Genomic DNA, 22,759 nt, shown 5'->3' with positions numbered 1-22,759 from the left:
AAGGGGATGCAGAGCAGTCATGATATCTCTGGCTGCTTCCTCTTGTGGTTCACCACTTTGCAGATGTTTAATTTTCATAGCAGACATAATATATTTAAGCATATTTCATTTGTCTGCTGTAAATCTCAACCATGGACCATGACTTCAGTGAGATATTGAGGGTATTTATCAGCCACTAGCAGAACAATATGCATTATAATTGAGTACAGTACAGTAATTTGATTCCAAATGATAACATCTGCTCTAGAAGAATAAAACCAAATCTACTATTCTGATGAAGAAAACATATAGGGACATTTAATGGACTATAATTACAAGTATTGGATATGCTTAGTAGAGATAACAATATGGGGTAAGAGCGCAAATAAATAGTGCAAACAGCAGGCAGGAGAGTATGCATGTACATTTATGCTCTGTGACACGACCTTGTGCAAGAACTTAACATGCATATAAAGGTGCGGTGTCTTGCATGATATATGTGTAGACATAATCCTAACAGACATTAATCCTAACTCTTATGCATTGTACAGTCTGCAGTCATACACAGTGTGCTTTCAGATGAGAGAAAACTTGCAGTACACCTACATTACCACAGAGAAGCACTGCTGAGTGCGTGACTAAGAGATACTGTAGATAAAGCTCATTTTCACCAAGGGGAACTAAGTGCATTTTATTTACAGGCTATGAAGCAAGTCCAGACAGTGTGAGCAGGATGGTGCAGTGGTCTTGTAATCAAGCAAAGTTTCGTATGAAAGCATACTGTATCTCTGTAGGTTGCAGTTTTGTGTGCCTAAACTGTGCCGCCTTCTGTGCTTTTGTTCCTGCCCGTGTCCTGTTTATGCCTGTGTGTGTGTGTGTGTGTGTTTATGTTTGTTAGTATGAATGCATGAGCGTGGGTGTGTGTTTGCGTGCGTGCACTCAGAGCAAATACAGATATCAGTTGTCTCTCTGGGCCAGAGAGATAACAGTGTGATTCAGCATGGTTTAAAACCTACAGAGTCACTTTAGCACAGAATGAACTCCTGCCTGCAGTGACCCAAAACCAGCATAGCTGATACAGAGATGGAAAAGCATGACACGTTTTCAAATAGCTTGGGTCAAATACAGAATTATGACCTACTCTCTCACACATGCACATCTCTACCTCTCCTATAGCTTCTCTACCTCCACTAAGTGCACAGGTAATAGCGGCCATTTTTCTTCATGTGTAGCATGTAAACAGTATACCCTTTAAACATCAATAATTCATTGCCTCGTTTGTTTTGAGACATAATGCAATTACTTTAAACAAATGATATTATCACAGATTTAGGCAGAGTACACATGTCTAAATCTCCCTTAATATTTAATAATAGAGCTTATTTTCAGAAGTAAAAAAAAAGAAAAAGTGAGCATTTCTGGCTGCAATGCAGTGTTTGAAATTCATGTGAATTCATTCACTAGGTTTTAGTTCCCCCAATTGGTTGTGCTTTAAAGGAGACATATCATGCTTCCTCTGATTTTCTGTTATTTTTGTACTGTTATGATGTTGGATGTCTATGTTGAACATGGTCAAAGTTCCACAACTTGAGGCGAACGTATGTAAAAATGCTTTCTGAAACTCAAAAGCACAGGGCTTCAGCCTGCTCTGAACACTTCGTCAGATTGTTCGCACATGCCCACAGACGACTGTCCATTGGTAGCCTTTGTTGCTAAGGTTGTTCCATGGGATGTTGGCGTTGTTCACTCACATATTCCGGATCAGATTCAGGCTTGAACATGTATGGATGTTTTTGAGAAGTTTCCATGTCATTGGGAGGGGGGCATTAAAGAGACAGGAGCTAACACGTCCTGTTTCAGACAGAGGCTGAACTCAGGAGCTGTGTAGATAAACAAGGAAATTTTTGAACTGTAAATCATGCAAAGATATTCCAGAAGAGCCTCAGAATATAAATATACTGTAGATCTGGAAATGTGCATGATATGTCCCCCCCAAATGTGTGTTTACTTTTAGGATCTGGTTTTAATTATGGCATAGACATACATAAAAAGGATGAGAATAGATTGTGGACAAAAAGGAACTTTTGCATTAATCTGCTGTGATTATTACAACAGTGAATCTTAGGCTACTGTTATGGCACTGGCTAAATGCAGTTCAGTAATGTTGCCTTAAGTACAAACCAAAAGTGTAAAAAACTAATTTACAAAACAGTCAAAATGTTAATGTCAGTATAGTTGACTTAAGTGACATTTTGAAAAGTAAAAACACTTTGTGGCACCGAGGATGCTGCCACATAGAACACAGTACACTTTTTCACAGATAATTCTTTATATGAAATCACCAACTTAAAATTGTAATGCATTTAATTAATCCATATTTCATACATATTAAAGGCAAACTGCTGTATGACACAGCATTCAGATGATGAATCACACAGCAAAATGAGTTTCCTCACAGATAATATTTTGGGTTTGGATTAGTATTCTGTGCTGTGAAGCCAGTCAGCTTCACTCCACAAGTTCTCCGAGTCAGCAACAGAGATACAAGATATCAGTGCTGCCTCATATATTGGATTCTTTTGTATTACTATGTGCTATCAATTACATTTTATAATTTCATTTCATGTATCAGAGGACACAGAGATCCTGGCAAATATTCATTATTTCTTGAGAACAAAGTAATAATAGGTGTGATATTTGTTATTCAGAAAAAAACATGTTCTTTTTGCAGAACTGTAACTGTCTCTGAGGATGTCACAAGATTATTTTTGCAGCCCTCTGGATGGTGTGACCTCCACAACTCAATCCTATCCTCATGTCTTATTACAGTAATTTATTCAGATTACTTCCAGAGTTGAGATTGCACAATGGCTTAGTTATTATGAAGAAGGCAAACTGTGGAATCTTCAGTATGCTTCTTTACTGAAGTCAAAGATTGAAGCTTGCTCATTTTCCCTGTGTGCTGAATGTCATTGTCTGTTGTCCTTTTTACTGATAAACTCTGTCTGATCATCAATGCCACCAAAACAAATTCCTGTAGATTCAAAAAGACTTGAGTCTTGATATTTTACACAATCATTACTATCTCTCATCTTACACCTGTCCTTCAGTGAAACATCTGCTTGTTAGTGAGTTTGATGAGCTTGAGTCTCTATGTTCACCAGATAAGACACTGTAGACCTTGACTTTATGTCCCACAGACCGTCAGTCTGCTCTTTTTGTCTCCCTGGGTATGTTTTGTGCATTTCAATATGTTTTGAGGCATCCTGGTTAGCCAAGTGTTAAAATATAGGGGAGATACAATGGTGCAGAAAATTAATTAATTAATTAAATAATTCCTGCTTGTAGTCAAAAAGTGTTTGTTATGCCAGAAGACCAGACCAAACTGCTTTCCCAATCCTTTAACCACATAACTTGTTTTCTGTTGGACTTTACCAAGAAGTGCTGATATTTATTCTACTACAAACATTATTTTCACCAGTGTAATATTCACAGACTCTAAACATAAAATGCTTCTATCAGAGCAACTTACAAACATACTGTAGCTGCATGATTCGCACAAGCTCTGTAATCAGTCTTCATGTACGTTTATATGCAGTACCAGTCAAAGGTCTGGACACACCTTCCCATTCACTTGAATGAGTGGTGCTGTACTTCATTTATATTTGTTACATTACAAATGCAATAATTGGCAGCTGTTTAAAGCTGTAAATGGCTGACACAAAGATCTATCATAAATACCAGAACATACAGTAATAATACCCTTCTGCAACTGTTCTTTTTGAAAGAAGCCTTAACCCTCAGCTCAAATTTGACCCATTGTTACATATGTGAGCAGTAAAAACACCATAAACACCTTTCTGTATGCCTGAAGTTTTATGACTTTTCCTAAAGTGAGCCAGAATATACAAAAATAGAAACATTTCAACTTTTTTTGTGAAGCTGGTACACATTTTTGTACATACTGTATTATGTATGTACTTCAATGTGATCCATATGTTTTCAAAAATGTTGTTAATAACAGAAATCATTATGGCTGTTATGTTCTCCTTTTTTCAGTAACATGAGACCATAATACAGTGTGACGTGTGAAGTATAGGCCTAAATGTTTTATTCTAAAATAAATAGTGTAAAACATGAAGAATACTCTCCCTCTGCTTTCTGAAAGCTTAATTAAGGATCACCGATTTATTAATGACAGGGGAGGTTTAGATTCACGGTTCAGAAGTTTGGTATAGAGACTAATTATGAGGGGATACTTTGGGAGGGCTGAACACTAGATGGCAGCAGTGTGACACAGTCATTCCTGGCTTGGGTGGGCCCCTCTGACTCTGAAATGTTGTTTTCATTCACAGAAACATGATAAGCGGAATGCTTATGTGTGCAACAGTGATGTCCAAGCTAATACTAACTGTTATTATGGTCTCCAGCCAATGTGACAAATACAAGAGACCTTGAATGTGTAGCCTGAATAGCCATGCTGCATTAATATATATGTACAACAGCCTTGCAGTACTTTACATTTATCACTATGGCTGATTTAAATGTTAAGAAGCTCTTCTCCTGTTGTCACTCTATGCCTTTCATGATGAGAGTGTTGCAGACACGTACACTTGAAAGGCTCTTGTAAACGCACAAAAGAGATACATCACATTAGGTGCTTGACAGCTTCTCCTCAATTGCAAACAGAAAAAAATGTTCTCATCAGATATGTCCGGTTAGGCTCATTACAGGTTGTGAATGGCTGTAAGATGAAGCTATGTGATGTTTGATTGATGCGACGCTTGACCGAGTCCCACAGGAAATGAATGTGAATCTGCAGTCATGCACTTAAAATGAGAACCCCCCCGAAAATGTAATTTCAGAAGCCATTTCCTCCAATTTGAGCCATTATTGAATGGACTGCTGGCCCCATGCTCTCACATTGTCTATGGTGAGGTTGGGTTGGGTAATGTGTTTATGTGTCTGTGTGTGCCTAAGCTCATGCTGTGCTTGTGTTTGAACATGTAGCTTGTTTGTTTTCATTTTATACATTTTTGATCTTGAGATATTTCCAATGCTTGTGTGACTTACGTGAGAACGTCTGCATATGTGTGTGTGTGTGTGTGTGTGTGAATTTGTGCTTCCTCCAGAGATGGAAGGAGGGAATAGGGTGGAGGATAAAGAGAGGATAAAGATCAGTCTTTCCGATAGTAGGTTTACACCATTCCCCGGAGTAGTTCAAGCTCTTGTTTGCAGTTCTTTCCTCATTAGGAATTCAACGCAACCCCAAGACCCTCCAGGGCACACCCAGTCACACAGCAACACAACACGCCAACTTATCTTGTCTCACCTAGTCTTCCCTCCTCTGCTCTCCTCTCACCCAAGATAATTCATTTACATCTGACTCTCCCATTTTGTATTCACTCACTCCCTCTCCTCCAGTGTAATTTTATGAACCACATCTTCTCCAACTCTGATGATAATATAATATATTCATTTAATACAACCTAGATAATGCTATTGTTGGAGTCTTTCAACCGTACTTCTCTACTCATCTCATTTCTTTTTTCAGAAACTCTTCTCTTCTCTTCTCTTCTCTTCTCTTCTCTTCTCTTCTCTTCTCTTCTCTTCTCTTCTCTTCTCTTCTCTTCTCTTCTCTTCTCTTCTCTCCTCTCCTCTCCTCTCCTCTCCTCTCCTCTCCTCTCCTCTCCTCTTCTCTTATACTTTCCTGTGCAAGTCCCAGTGGATATACTCATATAATTAATCTGTGCCTTCACCACTCCTCTTCACCCATCTCATTCTCCTACTTATACTCTCCTCCTCTCTGGTTTCATCTCATCCTCTCTGCAGTAACCTTAGTGACCCTCCTTTTAACCTTGTCATCCTAAATAACCTTCTCACCACCTCCTCCTCCTTTGTATGTCTCTTCAACCTCAACCTAACCTTCATTTCCCCCCATTTTCACCCCCTACCCCATTTATTGCCCTACACATAGCTTGCATGGTCTTCAGTACAAAACATCTTTTACTACTTTTAGGCAGAGCCTTTTATAGTCTGCACATAACTGACGTGTTGTAACCTCTCGTGCTCCCCAGCTAGCTGCATAAGCATTTATTCTCTTCCTCTAACCCTCTTCATACTTGATACTTTTCCTCCATATTTTGAGTCCATGAGTGACTCTGTTTTAGGGAAGAGCCTCACACAAATGCTTGTGGATAACGTTGGTTGTACTTTATCTAAGACTATTATTGAGTTTACTAAAAGCCAACAAAAATTCTTGGTTTTAATTTAAATATTACTACATAATTTGTCATAAAGGCTGTACACAAATGCAACATTTCCTCAACATTTTCCGGTGGAAAAGGTGGAAAAATAAATGAAATGGAGCCTTTTTCTCATAAATGCACTTCTTGGCCAAAGTTTTTTGTTTTTTCGTGCATTTTCTGAAGAAAGCACACTTTTTTTTTTTTTTAATTTGTAGTGATTAGTAAAACAACAACATCAAAAACTCTTAAAAACTCTCAAAAGTATTTTCTTTCTACTTTGAGTACTTGGCAGTCTGCGCATTAAAATCAATATAAACCTATGATTATTGCATCTCAGCACTATTGGGATACTGCACCAGTCCATTCTTTCCACAATATATATCCACTATTATAGAGAGTAAGTAGGTTTTTAAGTTTTTCCAATCCTAATCCTCAATCCTCTTCTCCCAATTCTAGCGCTTCCTTACTTTCCTGGCAATGTTGCAACTGACAATTACTAGTTTTTTGTCCCCCCTCTGACCTTTCGTTCCAATTACTTTCCCTCAAACCTCCTCTTTTTTCTGCCTGAATCTCCTCTCCTCTCCTCTCCTCTCCTCTCCTCTCCTCTCCTCTCCTATCCTATCCTCTCCTCTCCTCTCCTGTCCTCTCCTCTGCATGTTTTATCAGCTCAGAGCAAACCCAGTTGACTGTCCAGCACTCCAGATGCCCTCTGAGTACCTGTTGCCAGACAGTCTCTGTCTTCTGTCTGCCTCAGGCTTTATATGTGGACCTCTCCATCTCTCTCTCTGTCTCTGTCTGTCTAGACAGTTGGGGTAGCAGCAGCAGCAACAGTGGATGGCATTATTTGATTTTGCTCACCTAGTGTTGCAACTTTGGTGAGGAAAAGTGTCTTTCTCATGGTGGGACTAGTTCTTTTGTAATTTTCTGGAATAGAGGAAAAAGCAGTGCAGATAGACAGACCGCTATAGGCTGTGTATTGAGAGCCTTTGTGCATCCCGCCCATTTTGTTTACCATCCTCTTTACGCCCCAGGGGGTGTCTGGGAGATTGTAGCCATGGGATACCGAGACTCTATGAGCGTGTGTCATGCTCTGATTGGTTCAGTTGGCCACCGACTGGGGCATTTATTAGACCTGTGGTGATATGGATATGGATCACTGATGATGCTCCTTGTCTCTTTTCTGTGTATTCCCCTCAGCCTGTTTCTCTCTCTCTGCTGTCTATACGTACAATCACTGCCTGTCTCCCGTTTTCCTTGTCCGCACACATACAGTCAGAGAAAGGCAGAGAGAGCCAGGGAGAGTCAGAGTGAAGAGGAGAGAGGGGACAGAAAGGGGAATAGAAAAGAGGTAGCAGGAGACTGAGAGTGATCAGTGGGGTGGGTGATGGGTCAATGCTGTGTGGAGATGTGTAGACATCCAGTGAGAGTATAGGATGCTGTCTATTAACTGTGGCAACAGGAGGTAAACAGGAAAAAGCAGCAGGTGGTTGACCTTCACCTGACCTCTAAACTTAAGAGCGTTTTAGTATTTCTGGCAGTGTTTCTAGTGGAGTTAGTATGTTCCTCCTGTGCTTTGTGCTTACGGTGACAGGAGCTGTATCTCACGCAGTGCATGCTGGGATATAGGCTCTAGCCTCAGGCAATTCTGAACATGATAAAGAGCTATAGAAAAAAAATACATGAATTAAAATAAATCAGTATTCTGCAACATTCTCACAAATATACATTTACATTTTTGTTATATTGAAAATAACAAACGCCTTACAGTTCATGTAACCTTTTTATTTGCTGTTCTAAGACCACATCCAGCATCTTCGGTATAAATGGGAACCGGCATTACCAGTGCTGCCTAGAATAAATATTTTATTGGCAGGTGATGTTTGGGAAGTGCAGTGCTACAGCTCCACAGCAAGAAACAAAACACTTTTTCAGGTGACCCCTGTAACATGGTGAAACAACATTGTGATATCATTATTAACAATAACTGCTCAATTTGGCGAGGTGTGCCTTCAACCATTTCAAAAATATAAGGTGTCTTATTTTATCGTAGTCTCATAAATAATAATTTAGCAACCTCATAGGGTATTGCCGTGCTTGTAGGCAGACACAAATGCTCAGTCTCATTAAAGATAAATCAATTTTGTCATTAAGTATCACTTTCCGAGGGAAACGCACCTCTATTGTTGCTCTACAAAGCCTATTCTTAGCACAATTGGTGTCTTTGATGAACATAACAACTGCCTGGATATGGAAATAAAACACTGTCTTCAACTCTATCATGTCAAAAATGCCTCGCAACCCTAAAATAAAGTTGTTAAACTCAATTGAAGATGGATATAGAGATGCGACTTTGCTCTTGATGGAAAAATTCAATGAGAAAAACAAGACAAAACAAAACAAAACCTTTCCCCTAATGAGATCCCATGGCGGCCTTCCTACACAGGTTAACAAAAGGAACTCTCCGGTGGATTTTCTTGAATGTTTCACCCTGAAACTCCAATGCTTTACCTTGTATTTGTTTCGTAGGAAAAGCTATGAGGCAGGTTAGGAAGAGGTCATACTGCTATAGACGTGTATGTCTTAGCTCACATACTACTTACAACTTATTATAATTAATAAATTGTATGTTTTTCTATATGAATTGTGATAGTAAAGTTAGATACATGATTGATTATTTTATTATAGCAGCCTTCATATGACCTGAAGTGGGCATCACAATCGTATTTTTTTTTTCCAGGCCTCCCATTCATTAAAATTGACTTCATGTCTGATTTAAAGCAATGAGTGACCGTAGGCAAGTCTCTAACAGAGGCTTATTGCATTAACATTATTCACAAATATCCAAATGACTTTTTCAATTTATTTCCCATGAATCACTGAGGCCAATCATTACTTCGGGTTAAAACAGAATGACTACCATTAAAATGATAGCTTCAAAATGAATGTAAATCACACAAGCTACACTCTAATGCTTTTCCTTACAGGTGATCTCCTGAAGGAGTCTGCCACTCTATAAATAATCAGCATGACACGTCTCTAACGTTACTGTTCCCAAGGAACTAATATTTATGCCTTGTACGTATTTATGAGAACAACACTCACTTCCTCATTTGTCTTTCTTTCTTTCCATCTGCCTCCAGTCATCCTTCTTTTTTCTTTCAGTTAAGCTTCATGCAAAGCAATTCTCTCTTTCTGTCTATTATTCTCTCCCGTTCATTCTCGTCCTCTGCCTCTAAGAATGTGCCTCAGCTTTGTATTTCAGGGTCAGCTATGAATATCTGCTCCTCCTTAGTTACTGCTCCCTGCGATGCATGTTTAAGAGGATGCGGATGCTGCATGCTCTGGTTACATTTGCATACAATTTGTATGGAGACGGTCACTTTCTTAAATTTTCTCTCAGCGCATCTCTGTTTTACATTGTTTATAGGGGTGGGTAAGGTCGCCCAGATCTGTGCGGTCACTTTAATTGAAGGTTAATTTGTTGTTGACATTAGAGGTTGGTCAAAAATGGGAAAAAGCACAGTAACCTAATGAGAATACAGGTTCCAATATGTGAAGATGTTTTTCAATTTGAAATCCAGTTGTTTTTGCCATATGAACACATACTGAACAACAAGATTCTTTTGCTTAAAATAACAACGTATGCAATCTATTCCTACACTTCAGACCTCTACCTGTTAAAAAAAAATCTATCCACATTTATACATTTGATCCAGTGTTCATTGTTCTCTCTGTGGCCTCTTCTCACTAGTATTCAATAGTTTAAAATAAACAGAAGCAGAATAGCAGTTCAGCTGAACCATGACTGACTCTTGTGCTAAACTATTACTCCTGACTACAGGGCACGCATTGATAAAGGGAAAGGATGGTGCAGGAGCAAATAAAAACACAATTTCCTGATGAGTGTCATTAAAATGTCATCTATAGTAGCAGTGAGATTGTAAGCAGCAGCAAAAATTGGCTGCAGGCTTCACTTGAGGAGCAAATGCTGCATTTATTTTTCATGTTTACTTTTTATACCACTCAAGGGAGCAAAAGCAAGATTTTTGTCATAAATGGGATTAACCATGTGATAAATCTTAGATATGCACAAAATCATCTTTTGTTGTTTTTTGTTAACTATGATAGACTCATCAACTCAATTGCTTCATTAAACAAATGAGATGAGCAGAGTACTTGTACTCAGCTCCCACCTGTTTTGTCTGTGAAGGTGACCAACACAACAGCTTCAAATATCCAACCTACAATAATCAGTTTTATTCTTTTTAACCACCTGTTTAAATGGTTAGCCCATCACAACCAACCCCCAGATACTCAACCCGTGTGTTCATCTAATTTTCTCATATTTATGCCGAGTGATATTCAAGTGATATGCTGGCTCAGTCACAAATATATGCACAATGCATTGATTTTGTCATTGTATGTAGTATTTTAAACCGAGAGTGAACCAACAGCTATTATCAAAATTAAGTTATTGGAAATTAAAGGGGACGTATCATGCACAAATATGGATGCACAAACAGAAAATCATGCAAAAGGCATGTTATGTCCCCTTTAAAAGATGAACTTGTTACCCCTCTACACACTATGATAGAGCCTGCAGGCCAATTAGCAACAGTGCAATACTTTTTGACGCACAACTTACATTCAGCTTTGACCACAATCTAGTCCAGCTCATTGGCGTCCAAAATAGGTAAAAAAAAACAGTGTTTGCACACCGTTTCAATATATCCAGACTCGATGAGGAAAAATGTTTTGTAAATGAAAATAAGCCCCAGTAAAGAGATATAATGCTGCACTAACTTTGTCTTTGTCAGTAGAGTCAGCCTGTCTGATTGGACAAGACATGCAATGCATTCTGGTTGTTGTATCTGGTTTATTCCCTCTTAAAAGTGATATGGGGAACCTACAGCCTTTTTCTCAGTTTTCTATAGTCATAGGGCACACATTTCCAAAATAATTGCACATTTCCATTACATAGGTGACCTGGTTTTAAGGAATCATCATACTCACAGTGGTGAATTTTTTCCTTTTAATATTCCAGATAGTGAGGCAACCGCTGGCCTTATCTTTGGCTCCTCTCCCTACTGTGAGCCTGCAGTGGCTCAAGTTGAAGAAAAGCAGTGATTAACAAACATTTCCACATAACCTTAACTGCTTAAGTTCAGTGACCTGGATGGCTGTTTAGACACAGAGATCAACTGTGTTCAGACCAGGGGCTTCGTGAAAGCAGACTCTGCTATCTCTCTGTTTGGGTTTATCTGCCTCTTTCAGTAGAGAAAAACTTGCAGTAGGAATATACACTGTGACTGCTCAATTGATACTAAATATTGATGCTGGCCAGTCCCAATCAAGGTCACCATGATGCTCGTTAATCCCGACAGACTATGATCACACAGCAGCTAGTTGCATGGTGGAAAACATTGCCCCGAGCACAGAATGTTAAACCCTATCCAGGAAAAAAAAACATGTGACTCAAAATTTATGTAATGAAAAATGGACCCTCAGTTAATTGGGATATGTGTTTATAGAAAAACATCAACCCACTCCTTATTTCTCCTCAGCAGAGTGCCCTTTCATGCAGCCTCTGAACCCTGTGAAGATCAGACAAGGACATGCTGTTTTTTCTTCAACATAATGAATTTGAAAATTCTTATTTTTGTTGCTATGATCATCCATGAATATCAAAGAACTGGAAAGCCTACATTATGATCATTATTATCATCATTATCCTTACTGTGCGTGAGCCTGTGAGCATTTAAAGAAGGTCAGGAAGTGTGTTAAGGTCATAATGACCCTGTTAGCCCGCTGTGGGAGACAGGGGACGAGTAATAGAGCAGTATGTACTGTCCATGACTAATGCTCAGGGTTGGCAGGCATCATACACATTTATAATCATAAGCAGTATGCAAAATGACACCAGAGCAAATAGCTGCACAGATTCATGCATATAGGGTATATGGTATCTATACACAAGCACAAAACACACCCCAAGGTCCGCACTCAGTAACAGTGACTAAGTGGGTTAGGGGTGGGGTAGGGCATTTCTCTGTGTGTCACTGACCCGCATTAAGTTACATCCTACTCCTCGGAGACAGGATATGATCCTCTGTGTCACTGGAAGATGAAGGCTTGATGGAAGCAGTGGGGGAGGAGGAGGAGTGGCAAATAGAGAGAGGGAGCTAGGATGAAGGAGAATGTGAGGGTTGACAGAGATGGGGAGAAAAATGAAGGGATAGAGAGAGTGTTACAGCACAAGTAAATCCTGGAGAGGATGAAGGGAAGACTGATGCGCACACATGCAGAGTATCAAAACCCCTAAATTTGAGTTCATGTCAAAGTGTCTTAAGAGTTATAATAAGAGTCTACAGCGTTGCTAGCAGCTCTGTGAGGTTGTACTTTGGCATAGCGGTGTTTTGGGATAAACGCTAATGTTAGCATATTAACATGCTCACAATGACAATGCTTACATGTTGATGTTTAGTAGGTATGATGTTCACCATCTTAGGTTAGCATGTAAGCATGCTAACATTTGCTAATTAGCACGTAACATAAAGTGCAGCTGAGGCTGATGGGAGTGTCAGTGTCCTATTTGGTTATAAACTTAAGCACTAGATAAAATGAAAATATTGACCTGATGGTGGTGCTAGAAGAAAAGTTATGCGATCACTAAAGTTATTACAATTCATCCTGAGGGTGACATGAATTTCTGTAAGACATTTCACTCAAATGTAGACATTTTTGTGGCACTAGAGGAAAACTCAGGATCACTAAAGTCACTAGGATTCATTCTCTGGGGAACATGAATGCCATGGCAATCTGCTCTTCAGCTGTTGAGATATTTCAGTCTGTACCAAAGTGGTGGACTGACCACCAATGCTAACCGTTGGCTTATTTACAACATGTCTGATTGTTTGAATGTGTATTCCTTGCCATTTTGGACTCACTGTAGTGATGTTACTGTGTCCCCAGATCTCAGCAAATACTTCAGTTTGTCACGTCTTCAGTTATCATAAGCAATAGAAATGATATCCACAAATATGAAAAAAGACCCAAGTTGCAATAAATGTGAATTATCCCTTAAACAGCAATTTCTTTGTTCACTAAAATGACCAAAATTGCAGTTGAGACTCTCATGTGATACACAGCAGGGCCATGAAAGAAAATCAGTGAATATTTAAGACATGGAACAGCATTTGGAGGACATTAACATGCTGGCTGACGAGGCCTTTGGTTTATCTGCTGATAGTTGCAAGCTGCATCTGGGAGAGCATGGGTGGATATTTTTCTTTCTCTCTTTCATACAGTCTCCATCTGACTTCTGTGACTCACCTTTGCTCTTTTAGTTCTTCTTCTCTGTGTTACTGTCTGTTGCTAACTCTCTCCCTTTCTGGTTCTCTCACCATCTCCATCTTTGCCACCTTTCTCTCATCATTTCTCTCTTTCTCTCCCACACAACACCCACACCCACTGCTGTCTGCCTGTCTGTTCAAGCCATGCGAGCGCACACACACATTCACACACACGCACAAACGCACACTTAGCAGCTGAAGCCCTTTTCCAGTGAAATGTCAAGGGAACGCTGAGCTAATGCCAACCATTAGATTCTAACAGCATTCGAAATCTGGCAGGCTGTGTGCACATAAGCTTAAATATGATAAGGCTGTGCACATGTGTGTGTGAGCAAACGTGCATGATTGTGCAAGCGTCGTTACATTAGCACACAAGTGTACGTATCAGTGTGTATATCTGTCATCTATCATCTGTCAGAGAGGTCAAGCAGAAGGACAGTATCTAGGATGAAGAGATGAGAAATAGAGGACATGCTCCATATATCAGCTCTTCAACCCAAATCTTTCTCTCTATTTTTCCTCATATTTCCTCCTCTCATATGCTCAGCAATCATCTTTCTTTTAGCACCATCTGAGCATAATGTGATGTCACTTCTCCAGGTGCTTTCCTGGACTAAACCAAAGCAAATGCTGAGGAAGTTTTGAGGTAGTGATGCTCAGTGTTGCTGGATAATTAACCTATTTGCAAGACAATTGTTATTACCTGTATACGACAATTTAGTCCTTTGTATGATCTGCAAAAAAACCCTCTAAAAACTCCTATATTGTGCGACATGACAGTGAAATGGTATGGAGCTGATTATTATTAGCAGGCTGATTATTTATCCTATTTTAACAATGTCAACAATGTATTAGAGTAAACTGAGCCTGGATCTGCCATAAAATATCTAATCACATCTCTGCATGAGGACTTGTGAGACAGCTGTTGCCACTCATAGCCTCTATAAACTGTTTGTGGTTGTATTTCAGATCAGATTGTTTGGTCCAATCATTTACGGTACAAAAGTTTTATACTTGCTTTTCACTTCAGGGGTGCACAGTGTGTCCAGCACAGACAGATTTGTACAGATTTGTATACGGTGCACAGACTGCAGTCTGGATCGAAGAGACAGTAGTTTGTCCTGAAATATGATCATTCTGCATCTTTCCACGAAATCAATCAACATACCAATAGCAGTCATGCCAGTACATTGACCTCAAGTGTTTGATAAAGTACCTGTACACACTGACACTCCTTCAAGGACCGCAGGGCACAGGAAACAAACAGGAAGTATGTTACCTTTATCCAAGCTATTCCTCAGTGTACAACTAGACATCTGTACATGTGTGTACTGTCTTGTTCCTTTAAATCCAAACCCAAAACCCAGAGATTAAGAGTCTCATGCTCTACCGACTGAACTAGTCTGGCACATTTAATATAGTTCCTATTGTCATGGGTACTAGTTGATAAGGATGCATACAAAGGATATAAATACTTCAGTTGCTGTATGCTACAGTGCTGCCTCATTAAATGTTTAAAGACTGGTGCTGGATAAATAAGCCTAATATTCTTTTTTTCGAGAGTGCTCATAGACTCAGCAGTCACAGCTGTAGAAGCCAGTGGTCTGCATATATATGTGTTTGTGTTTGTGTTTGTGTGTGTGTGTGTGTGTGTGTGTGTGTGTGTGTGTGTGTGTGTGTGTGTGTGGTAATTTGGGACACAGCTCTAATGACCAAATTATAATTCAGCTCATGCACACAAGCAGGAGTGGACTCACAAGTGTACACACACACACACACACACACACACACACACACACACACAGACAGACAGAAAAAGCAATGATTTGTCACCATGTGTTCATGTCTGTGGATTTTTGCATGTGTGCATGTCTGCTTGTGTGTCTGAATGCATTGATGTGTGTGTCTGTGAGTGTGTGTGCGCACGCTTGTGAACACTGTACGACGATCTGTATGTACGCCAGTCCCCTGCCTGTGTGAGATGACGAGGTCACTGGGCCGAGCCTCTTAACTTCACAGTTCAATTTGGATTTGCATAATCCTGGCGTTAATTTCCACAGGGTGCATCCTACCAGCGTATCTCGACAGGTGACGGGGGTTAGACAGCTATCCCAGTGCTCTGTTCCACTGCTCCGCCGACAGACCGGAGCGAAACAAACATGCAGAGGAATTAGAATGCAAGAAACACAGGGTAAAGAAAAGCTAAAGCTTTTTTTTCCTTGGAGTCAAACACGCAAAATCTAAAATGGAGAAACAATTGATTCCATTTAAATGATGTGAAATTAGAAGAAAAAACCAATGAAAGGAATAAAAAGATGAACAATGGAAAGGCACTCAGGTAAAAAAAAATATGTTCGAAAATAATCAAAGAGATTACTTCTGGATTGTTAAGCATATAGACAGCAGCGTTCATTTACTCCGAACATTACAATGAATGGCAAAATCATTAATTTTTAATTAGTTTGAACTTCAAGATATTTCTTCATCAAAACAAGCCTGAAAACCAAATTATTTCCACTCATGAATAAAGACGGAGTGAAAATTATGGATTAAAGTACAATTTAAAAGTGCCACACTCATATCACTGTAAGCCACTCATTTTAACAAAATCAATACACAAGAATATGTGGGAGAAACGTTAAGACCGTGACACTCGCCAGTATGAAAGCTTAACAATGTGAACTCAAAAAATCACTGTTAACCTTTATAAACTGCATTATTATTAGGGGTGTGTCCGTTATTTGGCAAAGCACAAATGAGTCTTTTTTTTTACGAATATTTGTTTCATACAAATATCTTAAAAATTATTCGTTTTTGGGAAGAAAAAAAAAACATGTCAAATACCAGCATGCAGGTTGGTTACATTGCTATCTCAGTCTTTGTCCTCTGCTCCACTAGTATTGCACTTCCATGAAGTTGAATGTGCGAGAGACTAGAGAGACATTAAAAAATTATCAAAATGGATGCTGCAGAGGCCAAGATATTCTTATTTTTCGTCTCTATTATGGTTCGAGCTCAAGCGGCAACTATCACGGCTTGAGGCTGAAGCCAATGCGGAAGTACCTTAAAGTGCAATACCACCAACAGCCGCTAGATGCTGCTCCAAAAAAAATCCCTGGCTGCCACTGACTCCCATTCAAAAAGCATAACTTCTGAGTCATAATGGTCTCAATTGCCAAAATTGGGTCCTCTAATAAGTGTGCTGGTGGTCATTTTGGAAATTATTGCTCTGTTAATAAGATTTGAAGACTTATAGTAGCTTTGATGTCTGCTGTGTGGATGTTGATCGACAGCTGTGATTGACAGTTGGTCCACCTGCTGCTCTCTCCAGCTCCGGGACTCACACTGAGTCAGACTACTGTCACAATATATCAGTAAGTTTCATGTTGCCTGATTATGATACCTGCCCTGTTAGCACAATTTAGCTAAAGTAGCTTACATTAGCCCAAAAGGGAACTGCTCAGTGTTCCACTAAGTTGGCATTAGCTTCGGTCCGAGGCAGCGGGGCGTGTTTCCAGATCGTGAAAGACAACACCCTGCTCTCTTTATTTAGAAGGTCCTGGCTTCAAATGGAGAAGATGGTGCCATTTCTTTTAAAGTCCACATCCCTTGTTTGTAATGGAGGGCTAGTTGTAATTGAGGAGTAGTTCAGCATTTTGGGAAATACTACATACTTATATGGTTTCTTCTCAAGAGTTAGATGAGAAGAATGATGTCCAATGTCTGTGTTAATTGTAGAGCTAGAACCAAGAGGCAGTTATCTTAGCTTAGCATAAATACAGCAAGCAGGGGGAAACAGCTAGCCTCCATCATTTATACTTACAGTATATCTGGATGAAGTGCTGTAATGGTTTCTTGGTGAATACTAGCTGGGTGCAGTGACATCCTGGATAGGGTGGCCATATTTTCGAACCTCCCAAACTGGGACCCTTAAGTGTACATTACCATACATTCATGCACGTACACATGTATGTGCTTTTGCACGCACCATAGGTGTTTTCATCAGGATGGGGACAATTGTTTCAGTGCTTAGCACACCTTCTGGGAGTATTCAGATGTCTGCCACCAGCATTTGCCCCGCTGAAGTAAGTTGCAATGGTGCTTTATCCCACTTGTAGCCACTGCTTATGTTTGGCCATCTTATTATGATCTTTTATATCAGCATTTCCACCGTGCATGACCGAAAAATGTACTGTTCAGCAAACCTGGATGTCTGGTCATTGTATTCCTGGAGTCTTGTCATTGCTATTTGGTTTCCAGGCAACCACTGTAGACGCTGCACAGAGATGCTGGTTGACAGGTGAACTGTTGTTCATCGAGAAATAATTACACTATGTAGCTCCTTCTTATATCACATGCTGTTATTTTTACATCTCTGTTTGTGTACAGATTAAACAAACAACTTATACCGTGTTAATTAGTCAACTTTAAAAGTGCTGGTAGGCAGATTTGTGAACTTGAGAGAGAGCCAGTTTCACTCTGCCTCTAGTTTTATACTAAGATAAGCTAATCACCTCCTCCTACTTAATGCAGACATGAAAGTGGTATTAAATTTCTCTTCTAACTCTCCGCAACAAAGCATATAAGCGCATTTCTCAAAATTTTGAACTATTCCTCCAAGCCCCAGCTGATATAAATCAAATGATGTCACTTGAGCCACAGCAGACATTATACAAATTATTTTACAGGCTTTGCAGTACTCCCTGTGATACGCAAATTGACTTTGACATGTAAAATCAGTGGAGTATCCCTTTCATATTTTCATTTCTGATTTTGCATGTCAAACATCACTCCCCCTGATTGTTACTATCAGTTTTAATTCCATCCAGTGAAACCATTACATATGCATGCAAAACAGTCTTGATTGCAACCACTGAACTCTCCTTGATTTCACACATTTCATCAAATCATCAACAGTTTGTCCAGCAGGAATACGGGTAAACTACTTTCCCCCGACAGCAGTTAACGGTCTCCATAAACACAAAAAAGCCACCCATTTTCCTTGAGGGTTAATAGAGGTGACAGTTGTCTTAGTGGCCGTCGTCTAAGTTTGACCCAGTGACACATTTCCTGTTCCATCTGTCTGCGGGACCCAGAGGAGGCGAGAGTCTCCCTGAACACCGGGAGAGCAGTGTGTGTGTGTGTGTGTGTGTGAGGCTGCATCTCTATGTCGACTTAATGTTTACTCAGCGAGTCCCAGCTTGTCTTTGAATAATTCAGTCTTGTTCAGGCACCGCACACTTTTCCATCCCTGTGGCACCGAGGGTGTGCTGTCAACCCCTGCTGTTAATTTGTACCAGACAGGAATAAAAAGAAAAGAATCTAAATCTCTCTTTTCTACCCTTTTCTTTTTTTTTTCCATTTCTTATCTTCCTCTGCTTTCTCTTTGCCCCCAATCTGCTCTCTCTCTCCTCCTTTTTCTCTGTTTTCTCCTCATCTCTCATCCCTTCTTTCTCTCTCTCTGCCCGCCATCTGACTTTTCCTCTCACCCTCTCTCATGCATAAGTAAATGAGAAGCAGGGAAACACTTCTTACTACTCCCAAAGTTCTCCCTCTGAGCTTTTAAAGTGCATAATTGAGCAGTCAGAAAAGCGAGACACAAAGAATAAAGCTGGGCAAATATGTCATTTCTAGTTCTGTGTGACCTTATAATGTTTAGGTGGGAAAAAAAAGTGCACTATGATCACTAAAATGTGTCTTCCTGTGGTTAGTTTTGCTACTCAAACAGAGCAAATAACCAGCTATAAGATTGTGTTTTATTAATCATTCATCTAATCATTAAATCATGCCTTATTTAACTTGGATCTACAGTAAATATTGATGTTTGCTGCCATAATGCTAGAGCTTCAAAAATTATTCCTCTAGACTGAATTGATTAATCAATAGGAGAAAGGAAGGAAAAAGAAAAGAAGGAAGGGAGAGCAAGAGGCAAAGGAGGAAAGAGGAAAAAAACAGAGGTAGAAAAACGCAAGAAGAGAGAGAGGGTATTGACAAAACACTGGAGATAAGGAGAAAGAGGGGAAGAGGTGAGAACACAAACACACTCACTGACACAATCCTTTTCAGCGATCCACATTTCGCTGTATCTCCAGCTAACAATCCTTATAATCTTACAATCCTCAGAAATCGTATGGATCAAAGTATTTCTCCTGCTATTTGGCACTCAGAGATGAAATACATCAAGGCTCAAGTGTGAATCTATGTGCTTCTGTTTCCTCTCTCTCCCCAACCTTTCTGCTTCTTCTCCTTCAGCCCTGAGCTGCCTGGTTGTAGCATGATACAGCAAAACTGCAAAAACGCCTTGAATGAGTAAAATTAGTGTTATTGTTTGTCTTTGGGACTATTTTTCTCTTTTAGATTTCACCCCCTGAAGCTCAGACACTATGACGTCAGACAAAATGATTATAAATAATTATTATATCACTATATAACCAATAACTAATGTTCCCCTCTTCTCTTCTATTTCAAGCCTGATTGTTTCTCTCCTCCCATCTCTTCCTTCCTCTTTTCTTCCTGTTCCTCCTCTCTTCTCCTCTCCTCTCCTCTCCTCTCCTCTCCTCTCCTCTCCTCTCCTCCAGTCTTTTCTGCCCTGCAACAGAGAAACTCAGGGGTGAACAATTCTCCTGAATTTATTCAGAATTATGACAGCATCTGCCTAACTCTATTTATAGCCACTTTCACTTACTCTACTGTAAATCTGGTTGCATGGAAATGTCATGCATGTACGGTCTTGCGTGCATGCGTACGTAGACACTGGCACTGTGATCATAATCAATGTGAGTAATGGCCTATAGGCTGTGTGTATGTGCACTTGTATGCATGTGGGTGGGCTTCTGCATGCCAGACTTGGTAATGCATAATGAAAATCCCTGGGTCTCGTCTGGGCTACCCCACTGTGATGGGGGTTAATTGATTAAATGGTTATTATATGCTAATCTACCATTATACACGCTATCTATAGAGTAATGCCTTGCTGTGTGTGTTCAGGTGTTATCAGTGTATTTGCTCTATATCCACATTTATGTCAAATGTAATCACTTGTAAGTGAATACATACATAAGTCTGTTAAACACATGTGTATTCATGCAGGTTTGAATGTGTGAGTGTGCCAGCAATCTGTACTGAACGTGTCAGTGTGTGTGTGTTTGTATGTGTGTGTACACGTAGGGCAGGCTGATGTATTTCTCTCCAATTAGGCAGTGACCCAATTCTCTCAGTCATTCTGTGGTAGTAATGGATTCACTCTATCATCATATCCAATCTCCCTGTCTGCATTACAGTGGAACACCACTCATTTTAACTCGCATATTACGTTCTTCTTACCAAGGACAGTTCAATCAATATCTGTGAACGTGACCCCCCCCCCCAACTCCCCAACCGCCCAACCCTCTCTATCGCAAAGCTTCCTAGACTTAAATCCAGGATTTTATCAGGAGCTACAAGTTGGAGCTGTTCAACTGACATTGATATATTTTGTTGCTTTAGCGCATAAACTTCCAGATTACATATACAGTGAAGACCATACCAACAACTTTAAATCTGAACCTAAATCCTACAACTCTGTATTTATCTAGTACCATCACTTTCACATTTAGTTTTCCCTCTTAAAACCACACAGAGCTGTGCCATCATCCAAATGTGCAATCACTGACCATGTAGCTGTAATGACAATGCTTCCTCCTTGGTCACTTTTTCCATCTTTCTCAATTAATTTCACTTAACTCAAAGTTGGTGATACCTCAGGCATGTGAGGTCAAAAAAAGTGTTTTTTCTCCTCTGAATATTGTTCATTAATTGAATGTGAATTGTTGTAATGCTTTGGAAAACATATTAAAGTGCCTTACGTTAGTTCTTTGGGCTAAACTTGACGAATACCTTCACAGTGCTGGTGTTAAATATCTGAGATATATTTTTGGGTACATTTTTCTCATTAAATAGATAAAAAGCCTTTCTTCAGAATACATCAAGTGATTTATTCCTTACAGCACTCTTATCTGCCTGCAGGGAGTAAGCAAGTCAGCCAGACAGGGGCTGATGTCAGCATCATGTCCAATGTAATTCTCACAGACTGCTTCCTAACACTGAAACACAATCTTCTTGAAACATTTTTAAAGTAACACCCGTGTATTAGCACCATTTATTTAATTTTCTTGATATGATGTCCCCAGTGGTCTGCGCTTGAGGCTAACAGACTACACTCAACTTTGCATCATGTTTGGGATTAATGTCCACAAATGAGAGTATAGAGTTGTTAAAAATTTAGCGCCCTTGTTCCAATGAAGGAGCTCAATTACAGATATTCATGCCATACCACAATAAGTTCACCTTGTATCCTTGTTGTTTTGTCCCTCTCAAACTAGCAGATATTGAGACAGGAGTCCTTTGTCATTTAGACTGATGGTCACTTCGTGACAACACAATCAGTTTAGTCGGGATAGTTTTGGATGTGAGCCCATATACTGTATTGCTCTGTCACATATATTCTTAGACCATCATAGGACATTTATAGCTTTCAGGCTCCTTTAGTCTCTGCAGTTGCACACAAGTATACATAGGTACCTTTTTAATATTACAGTTTACAGTTATAAAAGAGTTACTTTGTGCTATGCGGAAGTTATTTAATTCACCTTTAAAGACACACAAATAATCTGAACATGCTTTCATATGTGTTATTCACACAAACATCAAACAAACAAAAAAAAAAGAGGTATGCTTTTGCTGTTCAGATATGCAAGCTGTGTGCTGCAGGATCTCCCTTTCCGCTCGTGTTTGTGTGCACATGCTTTCATGTGTGTCGATATGTGTACGCACGTGCAAAGCGTTATCTGTTCACACACCTGTGTCGGCCAGAAACTGCATCCTGCTGCCCCACTCTCCTGTTGCCATGGTGAACTCCCTTTGGCCTACAGCAAGTGTATAGGTGGGTGTGTGTTCATGTGTGCAACTTTTGCTCTTAACGTGTGTGTGTGTATGTGTGCATACTCTCGTGTGTTCAGACCAGTGTGCACCTGGTGACAGTGTCTGTGTGGCCATTTGTGTGTATGTGTGCAAAGCCAGAGTGTCAGCCAGTGTTTTATTGGGCGCACGTGTCCTCTGCGATCAAGCATTGAGACAGATGTGGGAGGAGGGGTTTGATGACTCACATGAGTGTAGGAGGAAGAGGTCCTTGTCCTCTTTTAG

The 22,759-nt window shown here is 39.8% G+C and overlaps 1 long non-coding RNA gene across 2 annotated transcripts in view; it reads left to right on the top strand.

Annotated features, from left to right (window-relative positions):
* LOC121890426 overlaps positions 1-22,759 on the top strand; it is a 67,997-nt gene that overhangs the window by 7,029 nt on the left and 38,209 nt on the right. The gene's annotated exons all lie outside the window — the stretch shown is intronic.

This window comes from Thunnus maccoyii, chromosome 23, assembly GCF_910596095.1.
Source record: "Thunnus maccoyii chromosome 23, fThuMac1.1, whole genome shotgun sequence".
Taxonomy (NCBI): domain Eukaryota; kingdom Metazoa; phylum Chordata; class Actinopteri; order Scombriformes; family Scombridae; genus Thunnus; species Thunnus maccoyii.
The sequence above is the reverse complement of the archived record's forward strand: the minus strand, read 5'-3'. Positions and strand labels throughout refer to the sequence as shown.